This window comes from Prionailurus bengalensis, chromosome C1 (genome assembly GCF_016509475.1).
Source record: "Prionailurus bengalensis isolate Pbe53 chromosome C1, Fcat_Pben_1.1_paternal_pri, whole genome shotgun sequence".
Classification (NCBI taxonomy): domain Eukaryota; kingdom Metazoa; phylum Chordata; class Mammalia; order Carnivora; family Felidae; genus Prionailurus; species Prionailurus bengalensis.
In genome coordinates this window covers 17050364-17070258 of record NC_057345.1, presented here as the reverse complement: position 1 = coordinate 17070258, position 19895 = coordinate 17050364, and the positions used below count along the sequence as shown (strand labels likewise).

General features: G+C 41.6%; 1 protein-coding gene across 4 annotated transcripts in view; it reads left to right on the top strand.

The window, feature by feature from the left end:
- LUZP1 (leucine zipper protein 1) overlaps positions 1–19895 on the top strand; it is a 103362-nt gene that overhangs the window by 67141 nt on the left and 16326 nt on the right. For 2 of the 4 annotated variants that reach the window (XM_043574062.1, XM_043574060.1), the window contains exons 2-3: positions 1135–1241; positions 6153–6242. The exons of 1 other annotated variant lie outside the window; for it this stretch is intronic. The gene's annotated coding sequence lies outside the window, so the exon portion shown is untranslated. The remainder of the gene's footprint in view (positions 1–1134; positions 1242–6152; positions 6243–19895) is intronic. One more of the 4 variants, XM_043574061.1, reaches the window with a different exon arrangement.

Genomic DNA, 19895 nt, shown 5'->3' with positions numbered 1-19895 from the left:
TCACATGGTGACCTGTGTGATGTGTAAGGGAGGTATGGGCAGTTGTGAGAAAGAAGGGGGATAGTTTGCGTATAAGACCAGGTATAGATGCTTTACTTCCAGCTTAGAAGGTATCTTTCCATTCTTTGGCAAGACTTGGATGGACAGAAGTTTGCCCCAGATCTTCCACCTCCAGTAATTCTTTTGAAATTTTAGGGGTAATGTTCGGTGGGTTAGTAGACTTTTTGGGTCTCCTGTAGAATGCTCATTACAAAACCAGAGGGTAAGTTTGCAGACAGAGATGCAATGCTTGGTTCTAATTGGTATTAGGTGGTTCGGGGCCCTTTGGAGAACCACATCTAGAAGGCAACCCAGTGACAGTCAGCCTGGTGAAGGGGCTTTTGTGTTAAACAGGTGTGGGTTTAAGGCCTGATTACCATTTATTTGCAAGCTGTAAGACCTTGGACCAGTCACTTGACTTCTTGAAATTTAGATTCTTTATTAGGGGGCAATATTGTATTATTGTCTCAAAAAATTTTTTTTAATGTTTGTTTTTTGAGAGAGAGAGAGAGAGAGAGAGAGAGAGAGAGCGCGCACGAGAGGGGGAGGGGCAGAGAGAGAGGGAGATGCAGAGTCCGAAGCAGGCTCCAGGCTCTGAGCTCTCAGCACAGAGCCCAGTGTGGGACTCGAACCCATGAATCGCGAGATCACGACCTGAGCCAGAGTCAGACACTTGACTGGTTGAGCTGCCAGAGTGCCCCTGTATAATACTGTCTTGTGTACAACATAAAACATATTGCCTCGGGTGTGGTAGGTACTCCACAGATGTTTGGGGTTTTTTTCTTACCCGTTTTCTAGAACATCTTATTTTTAGTAGATTCCTGGCTTTTACCCTAAACAGTTGGGTGACTCACCCTTTCCAAGTTTGTTTCTTTCCATAAATCAAGGGCATCTAACTGGTTGATTTCATGTAAGATGTCATGAGTTTTTAGACTATTGGGAAATATATAGGTGTGTTAATTTAAGAAAGACTGTGTAGTCTCCCTTGAGACCATATCATCTGATAGGAAAAGGAAAGTCTTCTCTCCCCTCAGTTCGGTCTTGGTGCAATTCACATTTTACCTATCTCTTACTTTCTGTTTATATTCTGTCCAGGTCAAGAGGCAACTGCCATTGAAAGATAGTGAGTGCCTGTTTCTAAGACAGCAAAGTATCAGGAGAGCCCCCAGAAGCATTAACGGAAAGCTTAAATTACCTAAATGGTAAGTATGGTTGTACAGCAAAACCCGGCCACACTGATAGAATTGGATGGTTTCTGAAGTCTCTACAATTTGTGCAGCGTTGCAGGAAAGGGAGAAAAGTTAATATTTGTTGATGACCTATTATGAACCAAACACAGTGCTAAGTACTTAATGTGTTTTCTGATGTAATCAGCCAGCCAGCCAGCCAGCCTAACCTTGCATTTGGTCAACAACTTTCAGAAATAGGCCTCACTACCACTTATTGAATACTTACTGTATGCCAGGCACCTACCACTTATTGAATACTTACTGTATGCCAGGCATGGTCCTGTTTGACATATGTTATCTCCCTTAGCATTTGCACCAGCCTTATGAGGTAAGTGCTGTTATTTTTGCCATGAGGAAATGAACCTGGAGAAGTTAAAGAACTTCCAAGTTCACACAGGGAGTAAATGGGAGGACTGGATTTCAGCCCTGGGTTATTTTCGTTGTACTGTAATGTTTCTCTTTTGAGAAAGTTACTTTTTTTTTTGGTTGAGACAGTGACTTAATCTTTAAAAAGCAAAGCAAAATAAACAAATGAAAGATCCTTTTGATTGACAACTAGCTCCTTTTCCTAGCCTTTCTGGATTCTGTGTGCCAGTTATTTTATTGGTTGTTGTTGACCAAGGTGGAGAGCACTAATGAAATAGAAGCAGCTCGCACAGTGCATGGCCAGAGGCCCTTACCTAGTGGTTTTGGTCACCTGTGGTAGCTGGTTAATAGCTAGAGAAAAGTTCTCTGGACAGGCAAAGCAATGGGGCAGCTGCAAAATGAGTCTGGGAACTGGGTTCTAGGGATGGTTGTGGTGGGACATAGGAAAGGGATCTCAGCAAGGCCTCTCACTGTCAGGGTGACCCCTCCTGGGAAAGGGGCACATTAGATATAGCTCAGGCTCTTCTTTTAAAGGGGTGGGAAACTTTGAGGCAAACTCTTGCCCTGTTAACTGGTTCAGGATTCTTGTTCTATTCCTTTCCCTGGGGCGTTTTTCCTACCTCAGGGAACTGGGTTATGACACTCATTTCTGGTTGGGTAGTGTGAACAATCATTTGTTCATTGATCTTTCTGATGGTGTTATAGTCTCTTTATTGAAGCACCAATTTTTTTTTGCATGTCTCAAGTTTTTATTAAATTCTAGTTAGTTAACATATAGTGTAATATTAGTTTTAGGAGTAGAATTTAGTAATTGATCACTTACATATAACACCCAGTTCTTATTACAACAGTGCCCTCCTTAGTACCTATCACTCATTTAACCCATCTCCCTGCCCACCTCCCCTCCAGCTAGCCTAAGTTTGTTCTCTGTAGTTAAGCAGCAATGTTTTCTAATAGACTTCATGAATTTGACAGGGCGGGTAATCATTTTTTTCAACAAAACTCATGACACGTACCTATTGTACATATTTTATTATATATACTGGGGCTTATGTTCTGATGGTAAAAATTGACCACTTAACTACATGCTTAGTACAATTCTTAGAGCTAGCCAGCTCTAAACAAAATGCTAATATAGCACTAAACAGAAAAAGTCCTTGTTCTCAAGGATTATATCCTGAAGGATAGAAACATTAAAAAAAAAAAAAAAAGACAGTAACTAGATACAAATAAACTAGTAAGTAGATAAATAATGTCCACTAGGCGATATGTGCCCAGAAGAATAAAAGCAGGGTAAGGTAGTCAAGTGATAGGGAGCCTGGGGTCATTGCTCCTTTATGTAAGATCAGGGAAAGCCTCTGATGAGGTGACAGTTTAAGCTGTTCTGAAAGAGGTGAGGAATCCAGCCAGGGATATCTGGGAGAAAAACATCCCAGGCAGAGGGAACGACAAGTGTAAAAGCCCCGATGTATGATGTGACTTGTCATGTCCTTCACAAGGAGGCCAGTGTGGCTGCAGTGGAGTGGTAGGGAAAGAGTAGTAGGAGTCAGGGCAGAGAAGCAGCGGGACCCAGAGTAGGTAGGTGCTCAGAGCTAGTGTAAGACCTTTGGAGTGCATTTTATTCTAAATGAGATGGGGGAGCCACTGGAGAGTCAGAGTAGAGGAGTGACAAGAATTGACTTAGTTTTTTTTTTTTTTAATTTTTAATTTTTGAGAGAGATCGAGAGTGCATGAGCAGGAGAGGGGCAGAGAGAGAAGGGGACAGAGAATCCCAAGCAAGCTCCACGCTGACTGCAGAGAGCCCAATGCAGGGCTTGAACTCACAAACCGTGAGATTATCACCTGAGCCAAAGTCAAATGCTCAACTGATGGAGCCACCCAGGTGCCCCAAATTGACTTATTTTTTGAGAAGCTTAGACTGGTTGCTGTGGGAGAATAGACTGGGGGGTGGAGGAAGGTGGGGAAAGGTAGGCAGTGTAAAGTGTAGAGACCACTTTTGCAGTGATCAGTATAGTCTAGGGGAGGGATGATGGCTTGGACTAGGGTCGTAGGGTGCATAGCCAGGAAGTAATGGATTTTGGACATATTTTGAAGGTATGGTCAACTAATTCTCCCTGTAGAGATGTTTTTGTTTTTGTTTAGTTTATTTTTCAGAGAGTGTGCAAGTGTGGGAAGGGGCAGAGAGAAATGGGGAGAGAGGATCTGAAGTGGTCTCTGTGCTGATAGCTCAGCCTGATGCAGGGCTTGAACTCACATATTGTGAGATCATGACCTGAGCCCAAATCAAGAGTCGGATGCTTAACCGACTAAGCCACTCAGGTGCCCCTAGAGTTATTTATCTGGACTTAACGTCTAGGTCACATGGGTTTGAGGGTATCATTGGAAACTTGACAGTGATCCCTGGTTAAATTCTAAAACTGACTGAGCAAAGGATGAGAACACAGTGTGTCCTAGAAGCCACTTGTGTTCACTAAGTAAGTTATGTTAACTGATAACAATTCTTTGTTTCCTTTAAGCTCTGCCTTGATTTTATTTAAACTATAAAAGCAGGACAAGTTTATTTTAGAAATATAGAAAGTAAAGATTAATGGGAAAAAACTCAAACTACCTCTATATAATTACTACATAACATTTTGATGTATATCAGGACAATCCAGTTTTGAAAAGATTCTAGGCTGGATGGTCAGGAATATGCTACAAAAATAACACATCCTAATTGCTGAAATTAGGTATTTAACATTTTCTCATGCGATCCCAAGACAAAATTTTGGGCTGGCTTGCATGCATGTATTGTAGAAGTATCAATAATGGATCAATGTTTATCAAGAGGGGCTGTTTTTTGTGGCATTCTGGATAGCTGTTCTTGGTTATATTTTGTGTAACTGCTTGAACATAAATTTGGATGAAGATACAGAAAAGATGTGCCTATCATATTTACAGTGAATGTTTCTAAGCTGGAATGTGTAGAAATATTTAGACAATTGAAACTATTGATTGAAACTAACTTTCAAGTTAAAGTATGAAAAATAGTAAATAATTTGAGCTAAAACTTACATAACACTTAAGATGAACTGGGTACTTATCTAAGCACTTCACGTATTAACTCATTTACACTTACAGTAACCCTTTAAGGTCGGTATTGAAGCGTAGAGAAGTCAGGTAACTTATCCAAGGACACGTAGCTAGTAAGTGGCAAAATCAAGGTTTGAACTTGTTTGGCTCCAGTGTCTGTAATCTTTAATCTTTGTACCATACTGCCTACAAAAGATGTAAGAAATAAGTTCTATACTTAAGTTATTAAAATTAGATTTAATAGCAGTTTATTTAAAAAAAAATCACGGAAACTACACACTGGTAGTGTGACTGCCAGATTAGCTCATGCAGTCTTAAGCTTCATTATTAAAACTGGATTAACCAGGTCATCTTTCAAATCCTCCCCCACCCCTTTACCCCATTGCTACTGTCTTAGTTCAGGCCCCTATTCTATCTCTTGCCTTGACTATTGTAATATAGCTCCCTAGTTTGTCATGTCAGAATGTTCTTTCACAAATGCAGTTCTGATTGTGTTGCTCTCTTGCTTAAATCCCTTTGTTCAAAGCAGCTTGCAAATTTGCTTCCCATGTCCACTTGTAGGCATGTAGTATGTTTTGGAGGGTCTGTACAGGGTGTTCTATCTATCTATCTATCTATTTATTTATTTATTTATTTATTTAATTTATTTAATTTGTTTTTAGAGAGAGAGGATGAGCAGGGGAGGGGGGCAGAGGGAGAGAGAGAGAGGGAGAGAGAGAGAATCTTAAGCAGGCTCCACACTGTCAGCATGGAGCTGGAAGCAGGGCTCAATCCCACCACCCTGGGATCATGACCTGAGCTGGAATCAAGAGTCGGATGCTCAACCAACTGAGCCACCCAGGCGTCCCGTTTTATTTCCTTTTTGAATGAGTTGGCTACATATAAGAGATTCATATAAAAGTAGAACATGATCTCCCATTAGCTATTGTGTGACCAGGCCCCTGTCATCATTAACATTATTGGCCTGATCTCTTTGGCATTTGCACTTGCAACCTTTGGCATAAAGGCTAAGTACTTTCTTCTAAAAAAAAATTTTTTTTTAATGTTTATTCATTTTTGAGAGAGAGACAAAGCATGAGTGGGGGAGGAGTAGAGCGAGAGGGAGACACAGAATCTGAAGCAGGCTCCAGGCTCTGAACTGTCAGCACAGAGCCCAGCGCGGGGCTCGAACCCACGAACCGTGAGATCATGACCTGAGCCAAAGTCAGATGGTTAACCGACTGAGCCACCCAGGCGCTCCCCTCCCCGCCACCGGCTGCCTTTTTAAAAAAAAAAAAATTTTAATGTTTATTCATTTTTGAGAGAGAAGGCTAAGTGCTTTCTTGAATGGGGTACCCAGATCTGAAAATTCCTTAGATGTAGTTTGGTCAGTACAGGATACAGTCAGACTTAACCTTCATTTAATCTACCACACATTTATAAGGTTCCTGCCTTGCTCCATCACAGTATTCAGTGCCCACGTCAGGAAAATAAAGATGACACAGTCCCTGCTCTCCGAACTTAGAGCCCAGTAGAGGAATACAGCTATATGACCAAGTAAGTATCATGGGTACAGTGATGGAAGTATTTACAAAGCTTACGGGGGTGCATATTGTTGTGGGGGGGGGTCTGTCTGAAAAAGCTTGAGAGAACAGGTCCTGCTGTGAAAGATGTTCACCATGGGAATGGGGTGGAGGAGGCTGGAAGGAAGAGGATAGGGGTGAAAGCGCAATCCTAAACTTTTCCTGAAACACCACCACCTCAGCCTGTGCACTTGCTGTGAGATTTCAAGGGTGTCTATGTTGCGCCCTGTCTGCACTCTGGCCTTACCTGCTCTGTTCCTCCCCTTGTGCCTCTTCACTCAGTCCTGCTGCATTAAAGTTCCCCAAATGCAGTGATGTTTTGTTCCCTCTGTCTCCCTCCCCTCCTCTCCTCTCTTCCCTTCCTCCCTCCTTCTTTCTTTGCTCTCTGTAAATAATTATTTTATACCCTTTATGTACCAGAAACTGTTCAAAGTGCTGAAGAGACAGCAGTAAAAAACAGCTACAGATATGAAAAACCATGTTTCTGACCTCATGGATCTTAAATTCTACTAAAAAGAGACAGTAATCAAGTGGTTAAGTGTGTTTTAAAAAAAAAAAAAGAAAAAGTCTTGGAGCTGTCCAGAGGTGGAGTGAGTTGCCTTGGGAAGAAATGAGTGTCTTTCCCGTCTTTGGAAGTATTTGAACAGGAGCTAAATGGCTACTTGTGAGGTACCTTCTGCATTGACTAGGAGGTGGGAACAGACGGTCTTTGACTCCTTTCCCACCTAGATAATCTCTCTCTGTGCTCCTTGGGCTACTAACTTTTGAAGTTTGCATATCTAAGACGTGAATTTGTGATGCTGGGAAAAATAATTTAGGCCCAACAATGAAATAGAAGCGCTCAAGAGGAAGTGGTGTGACATGGATAGTCTAAGGGCTTAAGACAGGTGACTAGAAATGGTTGGGAGAAGGCTGTTTAAAAATAGTCTTCCCATTTTCCCTTTGATCAGGGGTTGGCAAATGGTGGTCCACGGGCCCACTGCCTGTTTTTGTAAATAAAGTTGGATGGAACACAGCTCATACATTGTGTACAGTTGTTTCATGCTACAAGGACAGACCTCCAACTTGGGTCTTCTGAAGCCTGAACTATTTACTATTAAACTAAGTTGTATACTTCTATGTATACTATCAAACGTTTCAAGATTGAAGTATAATTAACATGCAATGTTATATTAGTTTCAGATGTACCACATATTGATTCAGCAATTCTACTCCTAGCTTATGATGATGGATACTGTCAAACTCTAAAGACAAAGTTTGTCGACCCCCTATCTTCAATGACTGTTGGGAACAGGAAGTGTGAATCATGACAGCTATGTTAGGGGGAAAGGGCAGGGCAAGTTTGATTATGTTCTATTTCAGACTTTCCTGGTCCAGTGGGACAGGAAGAAGAGCCAGCCTCCAAAATGCTAGATAGGGCCGTTTGGAACTGGGTTCAAGAACTTTGGCAGAAAGGAGCCCTGAATGAGAGAGAATTGATGCCGTATCTTTCTCATGTGAATGGGAACTCAGCTAGACACTGGTGTGGAGGGCAAGTTGGCATTAAAGGATGGGACCACCCTTGCCTCTTTTCCCTTTCCTATGATTCCTGAGGTTTAATATCAACAATTTTTTTCCCCAGAATCCACCCTTGGGCACAATTAGTCACTTCTTCTGAGCTTCCAGTGCAACATACATCAAGTGGTAAAATGTGCTAAGTGAAAAAGTATGGTAAGAGGACTGGAAGCAAAAGGATGGGTGTTGTATTGTGTGTGACTGTCAGGGAGGCTTCTTCATTATTGTTTTATAGTTAGCTCTCTCTTTCTGATGACTTAAAGGCAAGGGTTAGGTCTTGATAATCTGTATAGCACTTGGCAAAATGCTAGGTGCATCATAGACGTTTTGTAGGTGTCTACAAATGAATTTTATCTGGATAAACATACTGTTACTAGGGCATGTGGGAGGTACTGGGAAGAGAGGCATCTGCCCCTCGCCTTTGGATGGTCCTGGAGATAGCAAAGCCATTTCTTTCTCTGGCTATGCGTAGGGCCAAAAGGTTAGAGAAAAGTGGCACTCTGACTCCATTTTTGATCAAATTTCTTGTTTTCTCTGGGCAGAAGGGCTGATTTTAGTGAGAGGCTATTTCTAGGAGGATTGTGCCTGGTGAAACTTACCTTAGGTATGCATAGGACTTTTCAGAGCCCTTTATAGCTGACTTTTTGTTGTTGTTGTTGTGTGGTAGGTGGGGTTGGTATTTGTTCATTTGCTCAGAGGAGGGCGCTGGGGCACAGAGATTATTGATTTGGCCAACAGAGTAACATTCTCAAAATAATATGGACTGTGGAAGTAGACTTGGGTTCAACATCTGGCTTTCCTCCTTGCCAGCTGTGTGACATTAGGAGTTCAAAGGTTCCTATCCCATAACATTTTTGTGGAGACTGAATAGAATAATAGTAATAGCTACTGCTTGTTGTGACTTAGGGCAAGGCATTCTGCTAAGTCCTTTACATCCCTGGGGATTACCATACTTGTATGGAAGAGAAAGCCTTAGGTGATTTAAGAAAAAGTAAAGGGTAGATCTGAGGTTCCGAGAGAAAGCATGTGAATTAAGTACTTAATATATTGTCTACAGTACAGTAGTGCTCCATTGGTGGTTGTCCTCTGTACCTTTTTGTTATTGGTCTGTGAATAATCAGAACTCCTCACTTTGTAAAAATGCTTAAGAGTTTCCAGGCAGGTGTTTCTGCACAATGGGAAGAATTCTGGATAGTCAGGAGACTAAAGTCCTTACCTTTTCTGAGTTGCTAGAGAAACCACAGTATTTACTTCTGAATCTCAGTTTCTTCATTTTTAAAGTAAGGGGATTGGGCCAAATAGGTGGTCTTATTTTGTAAGTTTTTTTTTAAGTTTATTTATTCTGAGAGAGAGAGAGAGAGAGAACGAGCACAAGCAGGGAGGGAAGGGGCAGAGAGAGAGGGAGAGAGAGAGAATCCCAAGCAGGCTTCCTGCCATCACCGTGGAGCCTGGTGTGGGGCTTGCACCCACAACTGCGAGATCATGACCTGAGCAGAAACCAGGAGTTGGATTCTTAACTGACTGAGCCACCCAGGCCTCCTAAGGTGGTTTTATTTTAAACGAAAGTGGTGGAGTTCTTTCTTTACTGTCATATTGGGGAAACCCAGTATGTTAAAAAGCTAGAAATCGGTTGCGTTGGTTGATGAAAATGAGAGAAGGAGCCTGAAGCTCAGTCTGCTCAAACCTTCTCCCTGTTCTCTCCCCTGCTCCGAATGACCCCTGAGGGGATTTGCTGAGCCCAGATTGAAAACCAGTGGACTGAATGATCTTTTAGCTACATTTTGGCTCTGAAATCCCACTCTAAGGAGTGGAAAAAGATCTGGTATAGACCTGAAAGCCCAAAAGGGCAAGTTCAAATGGAAAAGCACCAGGACTGAGACTCTACAGGTGACACTGGGCTTGGGATGAGGTCGTTTAGGGCATCACCACAGGACCAGGTATCTGTGCTGCCATATCTGCCAATTGTTTTCACCCTTGTAATCCACGAGTAGCTTGTTGACATCATTTTTATTGTTTTGTGTTAATGGTTAGTGCCAAAGAACCGATAAGCCATTTAATAATGGCTCCAGCCATTCAGCCATTCATTCATCAAATTTTACGCATTAATAATGTACTAGGCTTCCTGCTGGGTACTGAGAATACAGTGGTGAATAAGAAACAAGTTGGAGAAACAAAATGGGTAAATACAACTTGAATACAGTGTGATGTGTGCTGTGAATGGACCAGTACAGTACACACTGTAAAAGCAAGAAGGAGAAGCCCTGCTTTGCCCTGCAGTTTTGGGGAGGAAGTTGCTACAGACGATTCCAGGAGGAGGTATTGTCTGAGGTGGCATTTGGAGAAATGAGAAGGATTACCAGTCAAGCTAGTAAAGGCCTGGAGATGATAGAGTGCAAAGTTGGTGGGCTCCAAGAGTGTGGAGCCCACATGGAGTTTGAAGACAAGGTTGACTAGGTAGGCAGGGCCAGATCCTTTGGGGCTTTGCATGCCTTCTTGGGGACTTTGGTCCTGAGAGCAATAAGTACTTTGAAAGGATTTTGAGTAGTGGTTTGTGAAACTCCTTCTCTTCACACCTGTAGTAAGTATGTGCTGTATAGTTACTGGGCTTAGCTTTTCCATTTCTAGTGGTGTACTGATTGGTTCATATCGAGTTTTGAACAGAACATATAAAATTGGCACTAAAAGCCAAATGAATAAGCAGTAGGATTTGTGGATTCTGCTAGTTCAGAATTACAATTTATAGATGGGACTATATTAGAGTTTAACATTTCTCTCTTCTGAAAATGGGATTTGTTTATGAAAACTATAGTATAAACTAGTATAACTAAGTTGCTGAGGGGAATGTTTCAGTTTGGGGTAAGCTGGGATTTTTTTTAAACAGCTTTATTGAGATCTAATTTATATATCATAAAGTTCATCTCTTTAAAGCGTATAACTTTATGGCTTTCTAGCATATTTACAAGGATAAGCTGATTTAAAGTACTTTGTGGACACATCATATATCATTTGTTTTCCAGTAACTACTGTGCCAGTACAGATCCTTTTAAAATTGGTTTATGGCCTGTATTTAGTTCAGCCCTCTATTTCCTTCACCCTGTGTATAGATTGGTAAGGATTTTGCTTGTTGGTTAGTTTGTTTTTACCATACCACTAGGCAAAAGGCCAAAAACAAATGGCACTTGAAGTAGGAAAAGTGGATGGGAATAAGGGAAAAGGTTTTTTTTTTTTGTTATATAAATATATAAATTTAGGGTTTCCCCCTTCCATTTTTTAAAAATATAATTTATTGTCAAATTGGCTTCAACGCCCAGTCCTCATCCCAACAAGTGCCCTCCTCAATGCCCATCACCCACTTTCCCCTCTCTCTACCCCCCATCAACCCTCAGTTTGTTCTCTGTATTTAAGAGTCTCTTATGGTTTGCCTCCCTTCCTCTCTGTATCGTTTCTTCCCCCCTTCCCTTCCCCCATGGTCTTCTGTTAAGTCTCTCAAGATCCATATATGAGTGTAAACATATATCTTTCTCTCCCTTCCAGTTTTTTTTTTTTTTAAAGTTTATTTATTTATTTTGAGAGCAAGAGAGAGAATGAGCTGGGGAGGGGCAGAGAGGTAGGTGGGCAGAGGATTTGAAGCAGGCTCTGTGCTGACAGCAGCGAGCCCGAAGCGGAGCTTGAGCTCATGATTTGAGTCGAAGTCTGCTTAACTAGCTGGGCCATACAGGTACCCCTCCCCTTCCATTTTTGAGAATGAGAAAGCATATAAACTGGCAAGAGAAGGATGGGAGACCAAAAGAAGCAAAGATGAGAGGTTAGAGAAGGATGTATCCAGGGAAGCAAAGTGGTGGAGAAATAATCCGGGAGAGGGTAGGATCTCAGAGGCTGAGAGAGGGAGACTGTATTTCCCAAACCTCAGAGGTCTTGGTATTTTTAAGGGCGGTGCATGGGTTCCATCTGGTGGCTGTAGGCTTGCAGTGCAGTCAGTAGAAGGGATCTTGGCGTTGGAGACAAGTGGCTTTTGTCATTTCCACAAATCTTTCCTTTGGCCCTATGTTTTCTTGTGGGACCATTGATGAATCCATTATTCTCTTTCAAGTGGTAGCTGTTTTTCTGTTATGGCTCAGACCACGTTCCTCCCCTCTTTCCCCCTAGTTTTAAATCTAATCTCATCAGACTATAACACCCAGCACCCTTAGTCCTGCTGTCACCTTCTTACGCCCCCAGTTCCCCAAATTGCCTCTGATTTCTCAGTGGCTTTAGCTTCTTGTTTAATGTCACTTTTTCCAGCTGTGGTCCTGTTAAATTTTTTTTTTTTTAACGTTTTTATTTTTGAGACAGGGAGAGACAGAGCATGAACAGAGGAGGGTCAGAGAGAGGGAGACACAGAATCTGAAACAGGCTCCAGGCTCTGAGCTGTCAGCACAGAGCCCGACGTGGGGCTTGAACTCACAGACTGCGAGATCATGACCTGAGCCGAAGTTGGCCGCTTAACCGACTGAGCCACCCAGGCGCCCCTCTGGTCCTGTTAATTTGGGGTGCTTTCAATGTACAATTCTGTGGTCCTTGCCTCTCAGTTCTTTTTCTCTTCCAGTGATTTTTTTTTTTAAATTTTTAAACGTTTATTTTTGAGAGAGACAGAGACAGAATAGAATGTGAATAGAGAGAGAAGGAGGCACAGAATCTGAAGCAGGCTCCAGGCTCCGAGCTGTTAGCACAGAGACTGACGCGGGGCTTGAACTCATAAACTGTGAGATCATGACCTGAGCTGAAGTCGGACACTCAACCAACTGAGCCACCAAGGCGCCCCTCCAGTGATCTTTTTTTTTTTTTCTTAATTTTTTTTTTTTTTCAACGTTTATTTATTTTTGGGACAGAGACAGAGCATGAACGGGGGAGGGGCAGAGTGAGAGGGAGACACAGAATCGGAAACAGGCTCCAGGCTCCGAGCCATCAGCCCAGAGCCCGATGCGGGGCTCGAACTCACGGACCGCGAGATCGTGACCTGGCTGAAGTCGGACGCTTAACCGACTGCGCCACCCAGGCGCCCCATCCAGTGATCTTTTTAAAACCCCATCCTGCCCCCAGCATTAGCACAATCATGCTCATCTGTGACCAAAAACTTCAGGTTTTTTATTTTATTTTTTATTAAGACTATCTTAGGGGCACCTGGCTGGCTCAGTTGATGGAGTGTGCAACTCTTGATCTCGGGCTTGTAAGTTTAAGCCTCACACAGGGTGTAGAGATTACTGTAAAAAATAAAATCTTTAATTTAATAAAATCTTTATTTTAGAGCATTTTTCGGTTCACAGAAGAAAGGGGAAGGGAAGAGATTCCTTATATACTCCCTGCCCGCCTTTCCCATTATCAACATCCCTCACCAGAGTGGTATATGTTACAACTGATGAACCTCCGTTCACACGCCATAATTGCCCCAAATCTGTAGTTTATGTTCTGGTTCACTCTTGGTGGTGTACATTCAGTGGGTTTGGACAAATGTATAATGACATGTATCTACCACTGTGGTATCATATAGAGTAGTTTCACTGCCCTAAAAATTCTGTACTCCACTTATTCATACCTTAGTTTTTGACATCAGTTACTGCAACCCCTTGGTAATTTCAGTTCCTGGAGATAGATTCCCCCTCTGGTTACCATCTCTTGTCGTTCAAGCTCACTCCCACTAGGACCCTAACTCCAGCAGTCCTTTTGTCCTTGTTGGTACTTTCCATTCATTTGGTCCTATTACATTTTCACTGTTCTTTGTATGTTCTCATTCATCTTTACTGAATGAGCTTAAGTTCCCTTATACATGCCTGTAATTCCTGTGGCCTTCTCTTGCTTTGTTGAATTCATCAAGTTCCAACCTGGTTCAGTGCAACTCTGTCTTCTCTGTGCGTTCATCTGGTCAGCTGAACAAGACTGGTTATAAAAATACAACCTTGCTGATTGGTTTCACTTTAAATCCTAACCATGAATTTTAAGTGGGCCTTTAATGTTGCCTGGTGATTGTTCTGTATTTCCCACTCACCTGGCTGACCAGATCTGAAACCTATAATACTTTACCCCCCACTGACACTTTAAGAGGATGACCTTACTTTCTATTTCAGTGAAGATGCAAAAACCACCTAAAGAGAACTTTACTAGACTCCTGCCACCACACCTGTCTTCCTCTGCCTTGCTGTCTGTCACCATGCATGAACTGTGTTCTCTAGCACTGCTGCTTGTACTTTATGCTAGAGCCCCATTTTCTCTCCTTTACCCAAGAATATTCATTGCTCCAGAAGGTTTTCTGCCTTTCATAATTTGTCAAAATTTCCCTTTTTTCCTGGATCGTATTCCAGTATACCAGCATGCTTTTTCTTCTGTCTTAAAAAGAAACACTTTGCTACCACTTTTTCTGTCAGTGGCCTCCCCACCTATTTGCTCTGTTTTTTTTTTTTAACAGAATTCAGAAGTCATCTAATATTTGTGTTCTCCAGTTCATCACCTTATTTTCTCAAACTTTTTTTCTTTTAAAAAATTAAAAAAAATGTTTATTATTGAGAAAGAGACAGAGTGTGAGTGGGGCAGGGGCAGAGAGAGGGAGACACAGGATCTGAAGCAGGCTCCAGGCTCTGAGCTGTCAGCAGAACCCAACACAGTGCTCCAACTCACGGACTGCGGGATCATGACCTGAGCCGAAGTCAGATGCCAACCAACTGAGCCACCCAGGCACCCCTCAAACTCTAATAAAACTTTCACTTCCATCACTTTACAGTGCTGCTCTTGTCAGGGTGACTTCCATGTTGTGAAATTTAGTGGTCTCTTCTCAGCCATCATTTTATTTGAGCCATCAGCTTCACCTGACAGAGCTGAGCACTCCTTTCTCCTTGAAAGGCTTTCTTTGCTGGGCTGCCATGATACTATATTCTCCCCGTTTTCCTTTACCTTGCCGACTTTGTCTTTGTGTCCTTTGCTGTTTACTCTGCATTTCCACCAGTAAAAAATATTGGCCACCTTGGGGCTCAGACCTTTGCCCTCTTGATTTCTTTGTATTTACTCACTTCCTTGACAGTCTCATCCAGATCATGGTTTTCTAAGCCATCCATTCTTTGTTGACTCACAGATTTATCTGTTCAGCCCATTCTCTCTCCTGAATTCCAGACTTGTATATTCAGACAGTCTCTTAACATCCCCATTTGGATAACTAATACACATCTCATAAATAGTGTGTCCCAAACCGAGCTCCTGATCTTCCTTCTCAGATTGCTCATCCAGTCGTCCCTGTTTGAACTGATACCAATTCCATCCTGCTGCAAATTCGGACCGAAACCCTTGGAGTCCTCTTTAATCCCTTTATCTCACACCTCACATGCGATTCAAGAGCAAATGCTGTGGTTCTGCTTTCAAGTGGCCAGAGTTGGGCCACTTCTTACCATGTGTGTGGCCACTGTCCTGGGCCAGGCCACAATTACCTTTTGATTCGATTACTGTACTGGGCTCCTTTTGGTCTTCTTGCTCTTACTCTTTATCCTCTGTGGTCTGTTTTGAGCACAGCAGTCACGTCCATCTGTATCTTGTTTTATAGGGCATCCATCTTTATTTTTTGTTATTGAGGTATAACATACGGTGTACAGATCTTCAGTTCTATAACTTGATGGCAGGAATCTATCATCCATAGAACATCCCCAGCAGTCTCCTCCTAGTCACTGTCTCCCCAGAGGTAACCACTCTCTCTATGGATTAGTTTTTGCCTCTTTTTCAACCACATAAAGTGAAACCATATAGTCCAGATCGATCCCTTTAAGTCCAAGTCAGAATATGTTACTGCTCTGCTCAGAACCTTTGGATGGATCTCCATTTCTTAAATGAGAACCCAGAGGCCTCCCCAGGGCCTGCAAGGTGCCCCCACTGCCTCTTCAACCCCATCTCTTGATCTGCTCCTTTTGTTCCCTCAGCCCCAGACACGCTGTTCATATTCCTTGAATACATTGAGTATGCTCTTTTTTTGGTAGTCTTTGTCTTCAGTTTTCTCTTTGCCTGGAATGTTCTTCCCTAAACATTCTTCCTTGCTTCCTTCAAGTCTCTGCGTAGGCGCCACCTTGAGGCTTACCCTAATTGCGCTATTTAAAATTGCAGCCTCCTCTCAGCACTCGCCCCGCCCTCCCATAAAGCTTGTTGTCTATTAAACTTACCTTTTTTTATAAAGGGCACTTTTAGGTTCACAGCAAAATGGAGCAGAAGGTAGAGATTTCCCATATAACTCCTGCCCCCACGTGTGCACAGCTTCCCTCATTATCCACATTCATTACAACTGATGAACCTACATTGACACATCATTATCACCCAGAGTCCATAGTTTACATGACTCATTCTTGGGTGTTGTACATTCTCTGAGTTTGGACAAATTTATAATGAGATGTATTTACTGGTATAGTATTATGCAGAGTAGCTTTATTGCCCTGAAAATTCACTCTGTTTCTCTCTCCTGATCTTTTTATTGTCTCCATAATTTGACTTTACCAGAATGTCATGTAGTTGGAATCATATAGTATGTAGCCTTTTCAGATTGGCTGCTTTTCCTTTAAGCTGCCTCCTTGTGTTTTCATGGCTTGATAACTTCTTTCTTTCTTTCAAATTTTTTAAAGTTTATTTTGAGAGAGTACACTCGAGTGTGTGCAACTAGGGGAGGGACAGAGGGAGAGAGGGAGAGAAAGAGGATCTCCAGCAGGCTCCGCACTGTCAGTGCAGAGTCCAGTGCAGGGCTCGAACTCACAAACCATGAGATCATGACCTGAGCCGACGTTGGATGCTATGGTTGGCACCCCATAGCTCATTTCTTTTTAGCCAAATAATATTCCATTATTTGGATATACCACAGGTTATCCACTCACTACTGAAGGACATCTTGTTTGCTTCCAAGTATTGGCAGTTATGAGTAGAGGTACTAGAAATATCTACATGCAGATTTTACTCCTTTGGGTAAATACAAAGGAGTGCTATTGCTGGATCATATGGGTAAAACTGTTTAGTTGTAAGAAACCACCAAACTGTCTTCCAGAGTAGTTGTATCAGTTTGCATTCCCACTAGCACTGGGAATTCCTATTGTTCCACATTCTAGCATTTGGTATTGTTGGTGTTTCAGATTTTGGCCATTCTGATAGGTGTATACTGATATCTCATTGTTTTGTGTTCCCCTGATGACATGATGTGGAGCATCTTTTCATATGCTTATTTGCCACCTGTATATCTTCTCTGGCCATTTTTTAATCAAGTTATTTTCTTATTGTTGAGTTTTAAGGATTCTTTGTATTTTAGGTTTACACTCTTTTATCAGATATGTCTTTTGCAGATATTTTTTTCCACTGTATAGCCTATCTTTTCAGTCTCTTAACATTGTCTTTTGAAGAGTAGTTTTTAATTTTAATGAAGTCCAGTTTACCAGTTATTTCTTTTATGGATCATGCCTTTGGTATTGTATCTAAAAAGTCCTCATCATACCATACCCAACCAAGGTCATCTTAAGTTTTCTGGTCTGTTACCTTCTAGGCACTGTATAGTTTTTTCTTTTTAAGTTTGTTAACTTAAAGTTTGTTAAGTCTGTTCTTTATTTAGTGGGTGAGGGGCAGAGAGGGGAAGAATCCCAAGCAGGATCCATGCTATCAGTGGAGAGCCTGATGCAGGGATGGAACTTAACTAACTAACAGTGAGATCATGACCTGAGCAGAGAGAGGGAGAGAGAGAGAATCCCAAGCAGGCTCTGTGCTGTCAGTGCTCAGTGCAGAGAACCCAACCCAGGGCTCTGTCCCACGAACCATGAGATCATGACCTGAGCTGAAATCAAGAGTTGGATGCTCACCAGTGGAGCAACCCAGGCACCTCTTATAATTGATAGAATTACTTCTTAAATGTATGGTAGAATTACCAGTGAACCCATCTAGGCCCAGTATGTTTCCTGTTTTTGAAGGTTATTATTGACTCCCATTTCTTAAATAGATACAATCCTATTCAGATTACCTATTTCCTGCTTGTGTGAGTTCCTGAGGATTATATCTTTCAAGCAATTGGTACATTTCATCTAGGTTATCAAATTTGTGGGCATAGAGTTGTTCATAATCCCTTGTTCTTTTAATGTCCATGGGATCTGTAGTGATAGCCCCTCTTACTGGTATTAGTAATTTGTCTTTTTTTTTTTTTTTTTCTTCATTAGCCTGGCTAGAGGCTTATTGATTCTATTGATCTTTTCAAAGAACCAGTTGATTTCTGCTTTAATTTTTATTTCTTCTCTTCAGTTAACTTTGGTTTTAATTTGCTTTTCTTTTTCTAATTGCCTAAGATGGAAGCTTAGCTTATTGCTATTAGATCTTTGTTCTTACCTAATACATTTGCCTCTAAGCATTGCTTTTGGTACACCCCACAAATGTTGATAAAGTTGTATTTTCATTTTCATTAAGTGCAAAATATTTAAAAATTTCTCTTGAGATTTCTTCTTTGACCCATGAATTATTTAGAAGTGTGTTGTTTAGGGGTGCCTGGGTGGCTCAGTTGGCTGAGCATCCGACTTTGGCTCAGGTCATGATTTTGTGATTCTTGAGTTCGAGCCTCACATCGGGCTCTGTGCTGACAGCTCATAGCTTGGAGCCTGCTTCAGATTCTGTCTCCCTCTCTGTCTCTGCCCCTGCCCCATTCTCTCTCCCTCTCCCTCCCTCCCTCCCTCTCTCTCTCTCTCTCTCTCTCTCTCTCTCAAAAATAAATAAATATTTAAAAAATTTTTAAAACAAGTGTGTTTAATCTCCACAAATATTTGGGTATTTTCCAGCTATCTTTCTGGTATTGATTTCTAGTTTAATTCCATTGTGGTCTGAGAGCATACAATGTATGATTTCTGTTCTTCAAGTTGTGGTGTCTTATGGCTCAGAATGTGGTCTCTCTTGGTGAATGTTCCATGTGAACTTAAGAATGTGAACGCTACTGGCTATGGATTCTGTATCTCCTCTCTCTCTGCCCCTCCCCTGCTTGCTCTCTCTCAAAAATAAACATTAAAAAAAGAAAAGAATGTGTATGCTATTGTTGTTGGATGAATAGTCTATATATATGTTCATTATATGCAGTTTCTTGATTGCATTGTTGACTTCAACTATGTCCTTCCTTACTGATTTTCTGCTTGCCGGATCTGTCAGTTCCTGAAAGAGGGGTGCTGAAGTCTCCAGCTATAGTAGTAGATTCATCTGTTTCTCTTTGCAATTCTATTGGTTTTTGATGCTTCTTTGTTAGGTGCATACACATTAAGGATGGTTACGTCTTGGAGAATTGAGACTCCTTTATCATCATGTAAGTCTGTCTTTATCCCTGATTACTTGCTCTGAAATATTCGGTCTTGATATTAATGTAGCTAGTCCAACTTCCTTTTGATTAGTATGGCAAAATTTTCTCCATCCCTTTACTTTTAATCATTATGCATCTTTATTAAAATTTTAAAGTGGATGAGCACTAAATAATGCATATTATTGTTGAATCATTATGTCATACACCTGAAACTGTAACACTGTCCATTAATTATACTGAAATTAAAAAAATTTGAAGGGGGTTTTTGTAAACATACAGTCGTGTCTTTTGATATACTCTCTCTCTTTTATTTTTTTATTTATTTATTTATTTTTTTCAACGTTTATTTATTTTTGGGACAGAGAGAGACAGAGCATGAACGGGGGAGGGGCAGAGAGAGAGGGAGACACAGAATCGGAAACAGGCTCCAGGCTCTGAGCCATCAGCCCAGAGCCCGACGTGGGGCTCGAACTCACGGACCGCGAGATCGTGACCTGGCTGAAGTCGGACGCTTAACCGACTGCGCCACCCAGGCGCCCCTACTCTCTCTCTTTTAATTGGTGTATTTAGACTGTTGATGTTTAAAGTGATTATAAGCTCTTGTTTTTTGTTACTTTTTGGCTTTTTTTCCTGCCTTTTGTGGTTTTAATTAAGCATTGTATATGGATCCAGTTTCTCTCCTTAGCATATCAATTAAACTTATATTATTTTTTTAATGCTTATTTATTTTTGAGAAAGAGAGAAAGAGAGAGTGTGAGCATGCACGCCAGAGAG